Here is a 12,110-nt window from a genome sequence, read left to right as displayed (position 1 = left end):
TTTTCCAAAAATTGCCCCACACTTGTCCTCAGGTTGTATGTAGTATTGCAGCTTAGTTCCATTGAAGTTAATGGAGACAATTTGTTATACCACACACACCCTGAGGACAGGGGTGACGCTGTTTTTTTGGAAAAATATTTTCTCTGTTTTTCTATTCCTGGACAACCCCTTTTAAGCTAACACATGGACTGTATGGGGTAGTCTGTAAGTGGGCCTCTAGCTGTTGCAAAACTACAACTCCCAACTGTAAGGGTATTCTGGGAGTTGTAGTTTTGCAATAGTTGCAGGCACACTGTTTGGAAAACACAGCTGTAATGGTTTTAACACAATCCTACCTGCTGCTATACTTTTTTTTTTATTTAAAGGTCAGTAGATGGCGCTGTAAAGTTATTTTTCACAGCATATCTATTTCAGGTCCCATTTATTGTAAAGACACAACAGAAACGCACGGGCACCACTGAGATATTGCTAGGGGTACATAGGTACCAAGGTCAATATACGCAAATTTTATCCAAAACAAACCTAGGAAGAGATGCAAACACCTATAATAATGGATATACAGTACTTTATGAACTAATTCCAAATGTAAAAGTTAAAAACAATTAAAACATGAGTACGCAGTCCAGTATAATAATCAATGGACCACACAAACTGTACCCATTCCCCTAATAGGGTATGAACCAGGTTAATAATACATACAAAGTAAACCCAAATAAAGCATAAACATGCGTGTGTGCCTCTAAGGTAAATGTACACCAAATAAAAGCACAATAAGGGGGACATTTATCAATGTTGGCTGTAGAATGCCGTTTTCCCTGGCAGAATTTTTGGGGCTTTTTTTTGGCTAACTTGCACCAAATTTACTATAAAGGCACACAACCTTCTTAATTAAATATTGCGCCTTTTGAATTTTATCTTCGATTTTGCTGGCTGCAGCCACAATTTGCGGTGTTTTTAAGGTAGATGCGTCTTTCCATGCACCCTTTTGCAAAAAGGCGCACATCGTAAATAACGTCCACTGCATCACGCCCCCTCCCATAGACTTGCATTGAGGGGGCGGAGCCGTGACATCACGATACTCCGGCCCCTGTATCATGAGTCATTAGCCACGGAGCACAGCTTTGCTGTGTGCAACTAATGACTGGGGGGGGGGGGGCTGTAGGAGAGATCAGATAAGATGTCTAGAGGCGGAGTACCCCTTTAAGTTCGATGTTTTGTTAATCTGAATTTTATGTGATTGATCAGAACACAATAGTCTAAGTGGGTGAAGTGAAATGAGAATATATAAATAAAACTATTGTTTAAAAATAAACAGAAAATTGGCATGTGCGTATGTATTCACCCCCTTTGTTAGGAAGCCCATAAAAAGCTCTGGTGCAATCAATTACCTTTTAGATGTCACATAATTAGTGAAATGATGTCCACCTGTGTGCAATCTTAGTGTCACATGATCTGTCATTACATATACACACCTTTTTTGAAAGGTCCCAGAGGCTGCAACACCTAAGCAAGAGGCATCAGTAACCAAACACTGCCATGAAGACCAAGGAACTCTCCAAACATGTAAGGGAAAATGTTGGTAAGTACAAGTCAGGGTTAGGTTATAAAAAAAAATATCCAAATCTTTGATGATCCCCAGGAGCACCATCAAATCTATCATAACCAAATGGAAAGAACACGACACAACAGAATACCTGCCAAGAGACTGCCGCCCACCAAAACTCACAAACTGGGCAAGGAGGACATTAATCAGAGAGGCAGCACAGAGACCTAAGGTAACCCTGGAGGAGCTGCAGAATTCCACAGCAGAGACTGGAGTATCTGTAAAATAAACCGTACGCTCCATAGAGTTGGGCTTTATGGCAGAGTGGCCTGAAGAAAGCCATTACTTTCGGCTAAAAACAAAAAGGCACATTGTGAGTTTGCAAAAAAAGTCATGTGGGAGACTCCCAAAATGTATGGAGGAAGGTGCACTGGTCTGATGAGACTAAAATTGAACTTTTTGGCCATCAAAGAAAACACTGGCCCTGATTTACTAAGAGTGTTGTGTAGGTTTCTTTGTGGGTTTTAATTCCTTACAATTTTTTTCCACGGTATTTACTAAGGTTTCCCTACAGTTTGCACTTTTCCCTACACTTTGCTTTTTTTTACACATGTTCTGATCTGTCTGGTTTTCCGCAGCTCAAATCCACCACATTTTCTGTGGAAACCTTAGTAAATATGTTGGGTTTTTATGAGAATGTTCTGTCTCTCTTTTAAAAATGCATGTTTAAATGTAACACCTAAAGATGACTCTGTTGACATATGTTGGCTCTGTGTAAGTTGATCCTGCTGATTCCTCTAAGATCTATACATGGTCTATAGTTCACGGGAACAGCACTGCTGTCTCCCCAACTAGACAGTCCAACAAGTATGGCACAGTTTGGATTTTCCTCCATTTTACCTTGGATAATAATGGTACTAGTGGTGTGTAGCTGTCACTTATCATCCTCTGCTGACAGACTATGTATCTCTCTTATGGCCAGCTGAAAGGAAAATGCAGTTTTTGAGCAAAATTTCTCAGTTATATCTACATAAAAACAAAAAAGTCGAGTAACCTTGTACATATCTCTACTGATCTCATACTGATTTTTTACTATGTCATTTTCTTGCCATTAACACCCAAAGCAAAAGACTCCTCCTTGAAGTCTTTATGAAGTTTGTCTGAAGTGAGTTAACAGCTGAGCTCCCACGGTGAATAGCTCTCTGGTAAAAGGAATCCAGGAGAAGCTTGAATTTTGCATTCTGTCTGAACATAGAATTAAGCGTCACTTAATTAAAATCTGTAAAAGATAAGTGAACTATGGTATAAAGTAGAATATGTCAGGGCTGACATAAGGGGCAGTGAAGTCTTTCCTGTTACCTGGTATATTCAGATTGTGAATGGAGATTTGGATTGTAGAACACTATTTAGAGAGCACTAATACTGGGGCTGGGCACAGTTTTTCTCTGTATCAGAGACCCGATGGCCAATAACCAGCGTCCAATACACCCCACTAAATCTTAAGGGAATCTGTCGGGTTTTAAACAGACCACCACTATTCCTTGTTTTCATTCTTCCAAGAAAAGGGAGCCAGGTCTAATTTAAATATATGTATCTGAGCTTATATATTGTTAAAGTAGAATTTTTTTAAACAAAAATAATACCACATCTGGACATGGTCAGTCTATGAGAGAAGTAGATCACCCATATTTTGAGCTCCATACTTGTACATTCTAGAGCAGTGTTTGCCAAATCCTCATGCACCTCCAACAGGTCATAATTTGAGGATACAGAACACTTGTGGTGATGCCTGATGTGCTGATCAGAATTATATCACAGGCGACTAAAGAAATCCTGAAAACATGGCCTGTTTGGGGTACTTGAGGACCGTGCTTGGGAAGCACTGTTCTAGAGATATAAAACCTAAGATTGCCCAGTGAAAAGCTTCTTGGTCAAACATGGCCTTCATAAAACAGAAGAGGCCCAAAGGTCGGATACAAGAAATGGAAGGTCTCAAGCACGGGAAAGATTCAGAAGACTTATTTTGTATAGCCTGGGGGGAAAAGACAAAGTGGGACATGATTGAAACTACAAAAATTGATTGAAAAAAAATGATCGTTCCTAAAATTTTAGGCATTGTGCTGAAAGGAAAAAATGGGCTAAAATTTCAAGACGCAGGGCTTGTGGTGGTCAAAAATAGCTGACCACGGTGCTCTCTGCTGACACATATGTCTGTGTCAGGAACTGTCCTGAGTAGAAGCAAATCCCCATAATAAACCTCTCCTTCTCTGGACGGTTCCTGATATGGACAGAGGTGTCAGCAGAGAGCACTGTGGTCAGACTGAAAAGAACTACACAACTTCCTCTGAAGCACACAGCAGCTGATAAGTACTGGAAGGATTAAGATATTTAAATCGAAGTAATTTACAATTCTGTTTAACATTCTGGCACCAGTTGATTTGAAAAAAAAAAATCACCATTCATGGGATCTGAACAAGGCTAACCGCTGGCAGGTTAGCCGTGTGTGTCAAAGATGGAATGAGAAAGATGTCACATAGGAACTTATGAGAAGTACCTTCACATAAGCACCTGCCCCCCCCCCCCCCCCAAAAAAAATTTCTATGTATGTCACCGTAATATATGTATATATTTTATTCTTACTTTCTGCTATTGTTTTCTTTTGTGGTTTTCCATTTTATGCAATTGCAGAGAGGAGAACAAGTATTTGATACACTGTCGATGTTGCAGGTTTTCCTACTTGCAAAGCATGTAGAGGTCTGTAATGTTTATCATAGCTACTTTAACTGTGAGAGTCGGAATCTAAAACAAAAAATCCAGAAAATCACAAGTATTTGATACATCAGAAAAGCATAACGTAATTGGTACAGAAACCTTTGTTTGCAATTACAGAGATGAAACTTTACCAGGAGTTCTTAACCAGGTTGGTACACACTACAGCAGGGATTTTGTCCCACTCCTCCATACAGACCTTCTCCAGATCCTTCAGGTTTCAGGGCTGTCGCTGGTCAAAACGGACTTTCAGCTCCCTCCAAAGATTTTCTATTAAGTTCAGGTCTGCAGACTGACTAGGCCACTCCAGGACTATGAGATGTATTTACAGAGCCACTCCTTAGTTGCCCTGGCTGTGTGTTTTGGACTGTTGTCATGCTGGAAGATCCAACCACAACCGATCTTCAATGCTCTTACTGAGGGAAGGAGGTTGTTGGCCAAGATCTCGCAATACATGGCCCCATCCATCCTCCCCTCAATATGGTTAGTCGACCTGTCCGCTGTGCAGAAAAGCAGCCCCAAAGCATGTTTCCACCTCCATGCTTCACAGTTGGGATGGTGTTATTGGGGTTGTACTCATTCTCCTCCTTCCTCCAGACATAGCGAGTAGAGTTTGGACCAATAAGCTCTATTTTTGTCTTATCAGAACACATGAACTCCTTCCTCCTTTGGATCATCCAGATGGTCATTGGCAAACTTCAGACGGGCCTGTACATGCGCTGGCTTGAGCAGGGGGACCTTGTGTGTGCTGCATAATGTTAATCCATGACAACATAGTGTGTTACTAATTCTTTTTTTGGGACTGTGGTCCAAACTCTCTTCAGGTCATTGACCAGGTCCTGTCGTGTAGTTCTGGGCTGATCTCTTACCATCCTCTTGATCATTAATGCATTAATGCCCCATGAGGGGAGATCTTACATGGAGCCCCAGACCGAAGGAGATTTACAGTCATCTTGAACTTCTTCCATTTTCTAATAATTGCGCATACAGTTGTTGCCTTCTCACCAAGCTGCTTGACTGTTGTCCTGTAGCCCATCCCAGCCTTGTGCAGGTCTACAATTTTATCCCCGATGTCCTTACACAGCTCCCTGGTCTTTGCCATTGTGGAGAGGTTGGAGTCTGTTTGAGTGTGTGGACAAGTGTCTTTTATAGAGGCAAAGAGTTCAAACAGGTGCAGTTAATACAAGTAATAAGTGGAGAACAGGAGAGCTTCTTAACCCCTTAAGGGCGCAGCCCTTTTTTTTTTGCAAATCTGACCACTGTCACGTTATATATTAATAACTCTGGCATGCTTTTACATTTCATTCTGCTTCCGAGAGAGTTTTTTTCTTGACATATTCTACTTTAACATAGTGGTTTTTCTTGGTGAAAAATCTCAAAATGTCATGAAATTTTTTTAATTTTTGCATTTTTCTAACTTTGAAACTCTCTGCTTGTAAGGGAAAATGGATGTTCCAAATCAATTATATATTGATTCACATACAATATGTCTACTTTAGCATCATAAAGTTGACATGTTTTTACTTTTTGAAGACATAAGAGGGCTTCAAAGTTCAGCAGCAATTTTCAAATTTTTCACAAATTTCAAAATTGGATTTTTCAGGGACCAGTTCAGTTTGAAGGGGATTTGGGGGCTTTCATGTTAGAAATACCCCATAAATTACCCCATTATTAAAACTGCACCCCTCAACGGATTCAAAATGGCATTCAGAAAGTTTGTTAACCCTTTAGGAGTTTTACAGGAATAGCAGCAAAGTGAAGGAGAAAATTCAAAATCTTCATTTTTTTACACTCGCGTGTTCTTGTAGAGCCATTTTTTTTTATTGTTACAAGGGGTAAAAGGAGATAATTCCACCCAAAATGTGTAACCCCATTTCTATTGATTAAGGAAATACTTCATATGTGGATGTTAAGTGCTCTGTGGGTGCCCTAGAGGGCTCAGAAGGGAAGGAGCGACAATGGGATTTTGGAGAGTGAATCTTGCGGAAATGGTTTTTGGGGGGCATGTCGCATTTAGGAAGCTCCTATGGTGCCAAATTAGCACACAAAAAAAACCCACATGGCATACTATTTTGAAATCTACACCCCTCAAGGAAAGTAACAAGGGGTACAGTGAGCCTTAACACCCCACAGGAGTTTGGCGACTTTTTGTTAAATTCGGATGTGTAAATGAAAGAAATTTTCTTTTCACAAAAAAAAAAAATTTCCCAAAATTTTACATTTATACATGGGGTAATAAGAGAAAATGCCCCCCAAAATTTGTTACCCCATTTCTTCTGAGTATGGAAATACCCCATATGTAGATGTCAAATTCTCTGCTGGCGTACTACAATGCTCAGAAGAGGAGTGCCATTGAGCTTTTGGAAAGAGAATTAGTTTGGAATGGAAATCAGGGGCTATATGCGTTTACAAAGCCCCCATGGTGCCAGAATAGTGGACCCCAGAACAGTGGACCCAATTTTGGAAACTACACCCCTCACAGAATTTAACAAGAGGTGCAGTGAGTATTTACACCCCACTGGCATTTGACAAATTTTTCATTTTCACGGACCACTGTTCCAAAAATTGGTCAGACACCTGTGGGGTGTAAATGCTCTCTGTATCCCTTATTACATTCCGTGAGGGGTGTAGTTTCCAAAATGGGGTCACATTTGTGGGGTTCCATTGTTCTGGCACCATGGGGGCTTTGTAAACACACGTGGCCTTCAATTCCAGACAAATTTTCTCTCCAAAAGCCCAATGGCGCTTCTTCTCTTCTGAGCATTGTAGTTCGCCTGCAGAGCACTTTCCATCCACATATGGGGTATGTTCTTACTCAGAAGAAATGGGGTTACAAATTTTGTGGGGGCTTTTTTCCTATTTTCCCTTGTGAAAATGAAAAATTTGGGGTAACACCAGCATTTTAGTGAATTTTTTTTTTTACATCTTCCCATCCAACTTTAACAAAAATTTGTCAAACACCTGTGGGGTGTTCAGGCTCACTATACCCCTTGTTACGTTCCGTGAGGGGTGTAAGTTCCAAAATGGGTTCACACGTGGGTATTTATTTATTTTTTGCATTTATGTCAGAATCGCTGTAATATCAGCCACCCCTGTGCAAATCACCAATTTAGGCCTCAAAAGTATGTAGTGCGCTCACTCCTGAGCCATGTTGTGCGCACGCAGAGCATTTTGCATCCACATATGGGGTATTTCCGTACTCAGGAGTATGGGGCAACACCAGCATGTTAGTGTAAAAAAAAATTTTTACACTAACATGCTGGTGTGGACCCCAACTTTTCATATGGGGTAAAGCAATTGCTCCCGAGTACGGAAATATCCAATATGTAGCCCTAAACTGTTTCCTTGAAATATGACAGGGCCCTGAAGTGAGAGAGCGCCATGCGCATTTGAGACCTAAATTAGGGATTTGCATAGGAGTGGACTCTGATGCAAGTGTTACAATTGGCTCCGCTATCAAAAATATTCTACGCCAGTAGAGATGAGCGAACTTACAGTAAATTCGATTCGTCACAAACTTCTCGGCTCGGCAGTTGATGACTTTTCCTGCATAAATTAGTTCAGCTTTCAGGTGCTCCGGTGAGCTGGAAAGGGTCCTAGGAATGTATCCACCTTTTTCAGCCCACCGGAGCACCTGAAGGCTGAACTAATTTACGCAGGATAAGTCATCAACTGCCGAGCCGAGAAGTTAGTGACGAATCAAATTTACTGTAAGTTCGCTCATCTCTATACACCAGTGATTTCCAAACAGGTTGCCTCCAGCTGTTGCTAAACTCCCAGCATGCCTGGACAGTCAATGGCTGTCTGGAAATGCTGTGAGTGGTTGTTTTTAATTTTTATTGGAGGGGAAGGGGGAGGGGACAGTGTCAGGGGGTATGTAGTATTTTACCCTTTATTTTGTGTTTGTGTAGTGTAGTGTTTTTAGGGTACATTCACAGGCGGGGGTTTATGGTGAGTTTCCCGCTAGGAGTTTGAGCTGCGGCAGAAAATTTGCCACAGCTAAAACTTGAAGCAGGAAACCCACTGTAAACCTGCCCGTGTGATTGTACCCTGTACTTTCACATGGGGTCAAAACTCCAGCTGTTGCAAAACTACAACTCCCAGCATGCACTGACAGACCGTGCATGCTGGGAGTTGTACTTTTTCAACAGCTGGAGGCACACTGGTTGGAAAACCTTGAGTTAGGTTCTGTTACTTAACTGAGTATTTTCCAACCAGTGTGCCTCCAGCTGATGCAAAACTACAACTCCCACCATGTACTGATCGCTGAAGGGCATGCTGGGAGTTGTAGTTAAGCAACAGCTGGAGGCACACAACTACAACTCCCAGCATCCCGAGACAGCCTTTTGCTGTTTGTGCATGCTGGGAGTTGTAGTTTTGCAAGATCTAGAGGGCCACAGTTTAGAGACCACTGCACAGTGATCTCCAAACTGTACCCTTCTAAATCTTGCAAAACTACAAACTCCAGCATGCCCAAACAGCAAACAACTGTCTGGGCATGCTGGGAGTTGTAATTTTGCAACATCTGGAGGACTACATTTTAGAGACCACTGCATAGTGGTGTCGCCCTGCAGATGTTGCTAGGCAACTACTCACCTCCTGCAGCAGGATCGCCGTATGCAGCGCAAACTGGAGGATCGCCGCCCATTGGCGCTGATCTTACTTTTATAGGTTTGATTTTGTATTACTTCTAAACAAAAAATCATATCTACATGCAGGAAAATTTTTATACGTTTAAAATTGTCATTTTCAACCCCTATAACTTTATTTTTCCGCTTATGGGACGTTATGAAGGCTAATTTTTTGCTCCGTGATCTGAAGTTTATATCGGTATCATTTTTATATTGATCGGACTTTTTGATCGCTTTTTATTAACTTTTTCATGATATGAAAAGTTTCCAAAAATACGCTATTTTGGACTTTGGAATTTTTTTGCGTGTACGCCATTGACAGTGCAGTTTAATTAATTATATATTTTTATAGTTCAGAGATTTCTGCACGCGGCGATACCAAATATGTTTATTTTTATTTACACAGTTTTTTAGTTTTTTTTAAATGGGAAAAGGGAGTGATTCTTACTTTTATTAGGCAATGGGTTAAATGATCTTTTATTAACTATTTTTTCACACTTTTTTTTTTTGCAGTGTTATAGCCCCCCAGTGGCTATTACATTGCACATACTGATCTCATACACAGATCATTGCTGTGCATTGACACAGCAAAGATCAATGTTATCGGCGGACGATTGCTCAAGCCTGGATTTCAGGTTTGGAGCAGTCAATCGCCAATTGGACGGAAGCCGGTAAGGGGACCTCCAGTTGCGTTCTAGGTGATCGGCACATCGCGATTTCACCGCGATAGTCCGGATCAGCCCGACTGAGCTGCTGGGAAGCTTTCACTTTCATTTTAGACGCGGCAATCAACTTTGAATGACGCATCTAAAGGGTTAATAGCGCGCGGCACAACGATTGGTGCTGCACGCTATTAGCCCAGGGTCCCGGTTTTCATTTGCCGATGGGACTGACCCGGTATGATGCGGGGTCACGGCTTTATCCCGCGATATATACCGGGCGCAGGGCGTTCAGGTACGCTCTGCGTCCTTAAGAGGTTAAAGGTATGTGAGAGCCGGAATTCTTGCTGGATGGTAGGTGACCAAATACTTATGTCATGCAATAAAATGCAAACGCATGTGTTTTTTTTTTGTTTGTTTTTTTAAATCCTACTTTGTGATTTTCTGGATTTTTGTTTGATTCAGTCTCACAGTTGGAGTACCTATGATACAAATTACAGACCTCTACATGCTTTGTAAGTAGGAATACCTGCAAAATCGGCAGTGTATCAAATACTTGTAAATGAGAAATGCGGCAGAAATGTTTTAAGTTCCCCTGTGCCTGGGTTGCAACACCCCCCCCCCCCCCCCAAAGAGAAAACTAACCTTAAATCACCTTCCTACGTTCCCCTGTTGCACCGGTATCAGCGTTCCGCTCTTCCGGTGATAGGCTGATGACCCGCCTCGGCCGGTGATAGCCTGAGTGCAGTGTCGTGTAAGGAGCTGGCCCGGCTGCTTACATGACAGTGTGCTCAGCCTATCACCGGCTCAGGCAGGACAGGGGAACTTAAAAGATTTCTGCCGCATTTCTCCTTTAAGTGTATCAAATACTTTATTGTATGTCTCATTTGCAGCTATCCTCGATGCAGATCCAAGTTGGATCAAAAGTGATATTATCCATAGTTTTTTTTATTTTTTTTACCTCCATATGGTATTAAAAATTACACCTGTTTAAGCACCAGTCAATCATTACTTGTGATTGTGGATTTTGCTATATTACACTTATAAAAATTGAAAGAGAAAAATACTTTATCACTATAGACAGAGCAGCCCAGTGTAATGTAAAGTAAATGAATCCATGAGTTTGCCTTATTCATCCATTTTTATGATGCACCTGCATTACTTTATGTTCTTTAATGCAATCAAAGCTGATTGATGTATAATCTTATTTTTTTCAATGCTCTTAGTTGCTATTATTTATCTATTAAGGAGATCAAAATGATGTTGCATTAAAAGCCTTACTATGGCTGGCAAAACTTGTTTTTTCTCCTCCCAACATTGATACAACACATAAGACACGAAGTAAACAATGTAACAACGAAACCTCTTGAAAATTACACAAATAATTATTTTTGTTTCACAGAACAATTTATGTTACAGTGAAAGGTATTATTAAAAAGTACAATTGGTCACACTAAAAGCAATGTGGATCTGTTGAGAGTTATGGTGGAATATGGCATAGAATAAAAGCAACAAACGTGATACCAGTTATAAACTCTTACTTTAAATGCCAAAATACTCCCTTCCTTAACCTAATGCCTATTTGACTATATAGACGTATATAATTTATTTACAATAGGACACAATAAATTCCCTGAAAGCCATTTCTTATTAGTTACATGGGATAGGTGATAAATGTGTGATCGATGGGTGATCTCCAGCGTTCTCAAGAATGGAGCAGTAGTCACTTGTGTACTCCATAGCAGGGGATGGGATGGCAGTAATGCATGCACTGCCGCTCCATCCACAAGGGCCATTACGGAACATCTGTTTGCTTAATCAGACCGGTCCTAGTGGTTTGACCTTCAGTGAATTTACCTTTATCACCAATCCTGTGAATAGCAGGAAAACTCCTTTAGCCTTCAATGGACAAGGGCCAATTTTCAATGTTTCATCTACAGAGCCATAAGATTGCAGGGACAAATTGCATTTTGTACTAAAACCTTCATTTTTCCATAAAATACTGCAAAGCTGAAAAAGTAAATGATTTGTAAGGTGATATCAACCCAATTTGAAAAGGTGTTTTGTTTCCATACTGTTTACCGTGCATCAAAACTGGCGTGTTATCTGTATTCTGTAGGTCTGTATGATTATAACAATATTTATATTTCTATGGCATTTTCTATATTTTTATAGATATAGATTTTTTTTTTTTTTGCTTTCATGCTTTTTATACCTAGCCATCCTTACTATTTCCATACTCTCACTGTAAACCCATATGTGGTGTTCTTTTTGTTTTGAACTGTCCAAAACAGTCCAACACTACACCTACTGGCATTGTTTATAGAATCATCCAAGACCTCATCTGATTAATAAAGCATACCATTAAAAATGACTATTCAGAGTTAAAGTTAGGCCATGTCTATATGCCATATAATTGCCATTTTTTAAATCCGGAAATCGCCTAAAAAAATGCCTTAATCAATAAAATTGATGTTTTTTTTTTACATATTTTTAAACAGATTGGGG

This window comes from Hyla sarda, chromosome 1 (genome assembly GCF_029499605.1).
Source record: "Hyla sarda isolate aHylSar1 chromosome 1, aHylSar1.hap1, whole genome shotgun sequence".
Classification (NCBI taxonomy): Eukaryota; Metazoa; Chordata; class Amphibia; order Anura; family Hylidae; genus Hyla; species Hyla sarda.
Note: the sequence above shows the minus strand (reverse complement) of the source record.